Below are 6,488 nucleotides of genomic sequence, written 5' to 3'. Positions count from 1 at the left end.
AGATCATCCAGCCCTCAGGCTTTTCATCATCCAAATGACCTGCTGCAGTGCTTCTCTTAGCTGCTGCCAGAATGTAGAGGTTTAATGCTGCTACCACATGACCTGCCGCAGACTTGCCTGTTTGTAATTCCCAGTTGGCAGCTGTGAGAAGCCCCACAGTCCAGATCCAGCCCAGCATCTCAAATGAGTTTGACACCGCTGAATTAAGGAACTCATTTCCAAACACCTAACAGATAACATAGCAATGGAGATCAGGAGATAAGGAACAGCTTGCATGGATTTCTCAATAGCAACTTGTGCTTTGCCAAACCGGTTCTTTCTCCGACACAATGATGAGTTTTGTGGATTGGTAGAAAGTAGCAAATGTGACACACCTTGACTTTGTCATGGGAGACAGCGTACTCATGAGAATAGCAACTTTTTTAGTGCTAAGGGCATGGAGCCTAGATTGGTGGTGCTCAACCTACAGCCTGCAGGCTGAATCTGACCCACAAAGCCATGTTATTTGGTATACAGGGCTCACCCAAGCTCTGGAAATAGGGTGGTGTGGGAGCAGTGGCAGAGTTAATTGCTGTGGCTCCCAGAGCTGTGGCAATTAACACTGACACTGTTTCCTCAATGCCAAATTTCCAGACTTGTGGGGAGCCGTGTGCCCTGGATTATACTGGAGCGCAGGGCTGTCCTGTGGCCTATCTGGGGCATGGGGCCAGGCTAGTATGCCTAATCACCCTGGCAGACTGATCCTGCACTGGATCAGTACCTTTGATACTCCTCTGGCCTGCTGGACCCTTTAGGTTGAACTTCAGATCAAACTATTATAAGTGAGTGCATAACTACTTAGAATATTGTGCTCAAAGAGTAGTTCTTTGTGGCTCCAGGTCCAAATGAGAGGAAGTATCAAGTGGGTTTCCTCAGGGGTTTGTCCTGCTTCCATTACTGTTTATCAATGACTTGGAGAATGCAATTAAGTATATATTCTGTAAATTTTTGGAAGACACCAAGCTGGGTGGAGTAGCAGACACTGTGGAGGACAGGATTAGGATTCAAAATGACTTTCATAAATTGGAGAAATGATGGTCTGAAATAAACCGGACAAAGTTCAATACAAATAAGTGTGAAGTCCTGCACTTAGGACAGAACAATCAAGAGCACAAACACAAACTGGGCAATGACTGGGTAGGTTTCCCAGACAAGGATCCTGGAGGTCATAAGCTGAATATGAGCCAACAGTGTTCTCTTGTTGCAAAACAAGTCAAAATCATACTGGGATGTACTGACAACAATGTTGTGTGCAAGTAGCAGGAAGTGATGTTTCTATGTTTTTCAGCAATGGAAATGCCTCACCTTGAGTAGCAGGTCCAGTTTTGGGCACAACAGACACAGGAAAAACAGAGAATGACAAAAAAACCCCTGGAGGTCTAGAAAACGTCCCATATGGAGAAATGTTGGAAGAACTGGGATTATTTTGCCTGGAGAAGAGAAGACCAAGGGGTATAAATTGGTAGCAATCATCAAATACAAAAAGGATTGCTATAACAAGCATGGTGATGGACTATTCTGTCTGCCCACAGAGGACAAGAACAGTTCAAAGTTACAACTAGGGAAATTTTGGTTGTATAGTGGGAAGAAATTCTGTCTTCTCAGTACCCTGCTTTAGAGCCACTGAAGTCGATAGGATTGTGCTAGTGTATCTATGAATGCCAAACTTGCCCCAAAAGCTGAGAACCCTGATCCTGGAAAGGGAAAGAAGTACTTTGTGAGCTGTTCAGTTCCCAGCATCAAAACATATTAGCTACAGTAGGCAACTGTCAATCCTTTTGGATCATGGTGTATGCATGAGAGGCCACCAGGACCTTTGACACACATGCCTAGACAGGAGTACGGAGGAGGCTGCCCAGACCTTTCATCCCACTTTTAGGCAATTGAGATGGAATGCAAAGGCCAGACCGAGTCCAGACTTTCGGTGCCTCAATGGCTGTAGTTATATGCATGTTCAGGAATCAAACCCAGGCCTCCTGTGTGGCAGACAAGAATTCTACCACTTGAAGTTTTTTAAGAGCAGGTTGGACACAAACTTGACTCGGCTGGTTTAGACAGGGATGGTCCTACCTTAAACAGGGTGCTAGACAAAATGAGTTCTTGAGTTCTCTTCCAAGCCCTGTTTTTCTAGGATCACGTAATATGAGCCTCTGTATAATCCAATAACTGGTTCCAGCTGACTCTTGCAAAAGTCGGGGCTCCTCTTAAAGGTAAGGCTTCTCAAAAAAGCAAAGTATGATCACATTTGCACCAGTAAGCTACACAGATGCAGCTTACTCAGTGCATGCTTCTAACATATACAGCATATCAGCACCATGCTAGAGATCTGCATATGTGCAGCTATAGTAGGGCAAAATCCCACTGTGCAGTGACAGACACAGAGACTTGCTCTGACAGGTAGTTTTGCAGCACTATTTAGTGTTATTTGTATTACTGGAGTGCCTAGGATCCTTAATCGTGGATTAGCACCCCACAATTCTAGACACACACACACACACACACACACACACACACACACACACACACACACACACACACACACACACGACAGCACAGTGAGAGGCTGATCCAAATGAGCACGTGGTGTTAAATGAAGCAAAAAGCTGAGAGTTGAAGAATGGAACAAAGGGGAGAAGTTAGGAGAGTCCACACTGAAGGAGAAATGTGATGAAGGAAAAATAGAGGCACACAGGGCATTGAGGGAGACAGCTATGAGCCTGAGCTACACAAAAGAGAAAAAACACCAATAGGATTTGGGGCAGGAGGGTGGCAACGTCATCTCAGGTAAGAATTTTACTTGACTTTGTCAGTTTAAATCAATGCAGAATTAACATAATTGTGCAGGTTACATTTTAATGCCAATGAAGTGCTCTGGAACCTGCTGAAGCTTTAAAGCTGCTCCCAGACATACGTCCTTGTAGCTTGCAGGCAGCCCACCATGACTTCTTTCAGTGCCCATCAACTTGGCTTTACTCAGCCAAAGGGGTAGGGGGTAGCTGGCAAGCAATGAGACATTCCCTCTTCTGCTTCCAGGGCCTGTGCCATGTGCTGGTAAATGTGGAATTTCGAGCTCCTGTCACACTGGGTATCAATTATAAATGGGTCAAAGCCCTACAGTTTGGCTTCAATGTCAACCTTTCTCATAGACTTTGGATCTGGGTGTCTTCATTGCTCCATTTCTAATGTTATTTTTTTCTTCTCCATCCAAAGTTTTATATTTGTTAGGATGAAACACAAAGTGCTAGGGAAAGAAGTGGCCATTGTCACGTGGTATATGTTGGCTTTTCTTATAGATCTGATTGGAAGAAAACCAAACCAACTCAAAGAAAAACAATTCTGCAGCTTAGACAGCCCAAGTAACTGTTCTTGAATGGGAATAAGTCATCTGGTGGAAAACTGCTTATTTCAGTATTGGGAACTCTTTCAAATTATTGCACTTTTCTTTTGGCTCCAAGCAGTCATTAAAAATATATCATGCAACAAATAGCATGGAGGGACTGGGCACATCCAGAAATCTCCAGCCTGGTCCTAGTTTGACTGTTGTACCTGTAGAATCAAACCAACGTTTGCTAGCACAAAGCCACACTGTAGAACAAACTATGGAGGCTGTATCACATTTTTCTGAGGATCTCACATTCTTGCTGATAATACTATTTCTTTGCAATGTATTATTGAATACTTCTTTCTTTCCCCTTTCTACTATCGTGGTTCTCAGCCTTTCTAGGCAACTGTGATAATGATAACCTTGTCATTTATATGGCACTTCACAAGCTAACTACACCAGCACAATCCTCTTGACCTCCCCTGCACTGAAGGGAAGGGACTGAGACTGACAGTCAGTTGGCTCACATACCTTTACCACATTGTTCTGGGGCTTCACTAGTTAATGCTTTTACAGAGAGCAGCCCTATGCAGCAGAAATGAGAAACATTTTTCCTACTGAACAGATGGGGAGAGTCTAAACTTTTCAAATCTTCATGCCTAAAGTTAAGGGATTGAACCTCAGATTTTGGGTACCTGGAAAAGTGACCTGTAATTCCCACTGACTAAGTGCTGATTTGGGTATCTACCTTGAAGGACCCATGCTCACAAGCCTGAGGTCAGTGAAGGGTCAGTGACAGTGACTAATGTAGGTCCCTGTAGTGCTTAGTCCCATGCACAATCCATTAATGCGTGCTGGCTCTGCTCCACCAGCTGGCCAGATCCTTGTAAAGCTTATGTAACCCGGGTGGTTCGTGGCTGGTACCCCCTCTCCAATTGAAGGGATGTCAGGGGGTGAGTATGCTCCAGGAGAGTGACTGCCTAGCTGCAGGCTAGCTCACCTCCTTTCCCTGCAGAGCAGAGTCCAAGGACTCCCAGTGATACTTGACCATTTGAAGGTTTAATTGTACAAAATTACACACATACACACACGCCTATATATAGACACAAATACGTGTATGTGTATGCATATATATACATAATTATTTACAAAATATAGGTTCATAAAAACAATAACTCCTATTAACCCTGAACTTAGGCACTGGCCTTGATCTCCTGTTGCCTTCCAGTCCGTATGCTGCAGCCCCTCAACAGCTCTCCAGGCAGTAGGCAGGGAACACTCCATCATAAAACACAGGTTAGGCAATAAATCAACAAATGAAAATCTGGCAGTGATAAGACAAGAACTGAACATACAGAGTGAAATTACATCAAATGAGATTCAGATACATAAAGATAACCAATACAATGAATTTAGAGAGAGTTGAGGCTGTGCTAGCAGTGCCTACTAGCAGACTGAATAGAACAGCTTACAACCCTCTCCTAATACAACATTAAGGACACAAGGTTACAACAAGAATCCCAACAACACAAGGAACCCAAACACAACAATGACACAGCAGTTGTGCCCAAAAAAGAAATGGCATCTGGGGAACAATTCTGTTACCTAAAAGAACACCAACACCCTCTCCTAGGGCACGTGACTAGGAGGAGGCCTGTAACCATGAAACCCCTCTTAACAAACAGGGGGCCCTAGAATCCTCTCCACCCCAAGGACAAATCATTCCCCTCCCATCAGGAGCTTCCCTTTGATCACCCGCAATGGGGAGACCCCTCCTCCCCTCTGGGATTCCCCCTTCCCAAGTAAGTCATGACTCCCAGCAGCTTTGAAGGGCTAGGCCCGCCTTTATCCCTGGGTTGGATGTGGGTCATCCTCCCTCATGAGAGTGGTCGACCCATCCAGTTGCCACTCATTGCAGGAAGGCCTGAGCTGCCTTGTGTAGCCACTGGGCCTGTCAGCCTGCTCTCAGCCCCATGCACTGCCCTGTGCACTGAAGGGGGTGTCTGTCTCATGCAAGGATGTGGACCTGTGCTGCCTCATGCAGCCCTGGCATCGTGGATGACCGGTACCTCCTGAGTCTGCGGGGGGGCACAACTTGTGGGCAGGCCTGGGGGCGGTCCAAAAGCCCTATATCCATTCCTGCACAGGGGAGGGAGGTGGGGCAGTGCTCTGGTTGGCCAGAGCACGCTCTGATGCTCTGGGCTCCAGAGCGCTGTCAAGGAGGGCGGGGCTGGGTAGCAAAGCAGAGCACGGTCCCCAGCTGTATAACTGGGCCGGCGGGGATCCACTGTGCACTTGGCCCCATCCTGAGTGGTGATGAGTTGGAGCACCTCAGTGGGCCACCCAGCACTTTTGGGGGCTGATCTCAGGGGGGGGCACATGCCCCCCCATGACCTCCCTACCAGTCTCCTGTGCCTAGCATCCTGTCAGCTCTGCTCAGCTCTCAGCCCCTTGCACTGCCCTGTGCAACGAAGGAGGCACCTGCCTCTTAAAGGGATGGGGACCTGTGCTGCCTTGTGCAGCCACAGTGGTCCCTTCAGCTTTACAGCCCTGTCTACCGATCCACGCACCGAGGGCTCCTACCTCAAGCATGGTTGGGGACCAGTGTTGTCTCGTGCAGCTGCCAAGGTCCTGCCCACTCCTGGGCCCTCTCCAGCCCTGTGCACTGCGGGCTCCTGCCTCTTGCAGGGTTGGGGACCCACGCTGCCTTGTGCAGCTACCGAGGTCCCATCTGCTCCCAGACCCTCTGTGCACCAGTCTGTGCATCAATGCCACAGCTCTTCCCATGGCAGGGCTGGGACACAGCCACCTGCTGCCTCCCACTTGCCGGAGGTGTCTTTGGGCTGCTTCTGGGGCAACTGCTCCGCCTCACCGGTCAGCTCTTGCCAACTCTTCTGTAACCTGTCTTCATTGTCCCTCGCCAAAACCGCTCATGTGCTTGGCATGCAGGCTTTTATTCCTTCTTGGGGCTCAACCCACAGATTGGGAGTGAATCAGTGGGAAAGCCTGAGGAGTTACTTCCCCCTCAAGTCTTCCTTTTCATAGATTTCATAGACATCAGGGCTGGAAGGGACCTCGGGAGATCATCGAGTCCAGCCCCCTGCCCAAAGGGCAGGAAGTCAGCTGG

The 6,488-nt window shown here is 47.6% G+C and overlaps 1 long non-coding RNA gene across 4 annotated transcripts in view; it reads left to right on the top strand.

Annotated features, from left to right (window-relative positions):
- LOC109311657 overlaps positions 1-6,488 on the top strand; it is a 26,718-nt gene that overhangs the window by 2,992 nt on the left and 17,238 nt on the right. The window contains exon 4 of one of the 4 annotated variants that reach the window (XR_002101563.1): positions 1,328-1,434. The exons of the other annotated variants lie outside the window; for them this stretch is intronic. This is a non-coding gene — a long non-coding RNA (uncharacterized LOC109311657). Of the gene's footprint in view, positions 1-1,327; positions 1,435-6,488 lie in introns of those variants that run through there. 4 annotated transcript variants of the gene reach the window in all.

Source organism: Crocodylus porosus, unplaced genomic scaffold (assembly GCF_001723895.1).
Source record: "Crocodylus porosus isolate Cpor-Errol unplaced genomic scaffold, CroPor_comp1, whole genome shotgun sequence".
NCBI lineage: Eukaryota > Metazoa > Chordata > Crocodylia > Crocodylidae > Crocodylus > Crocodylus porosus.
Note: the sequence above shows the minus strand (reverse complement) of the source record. Positions and strands in the feature narration are given on the sequence as shown.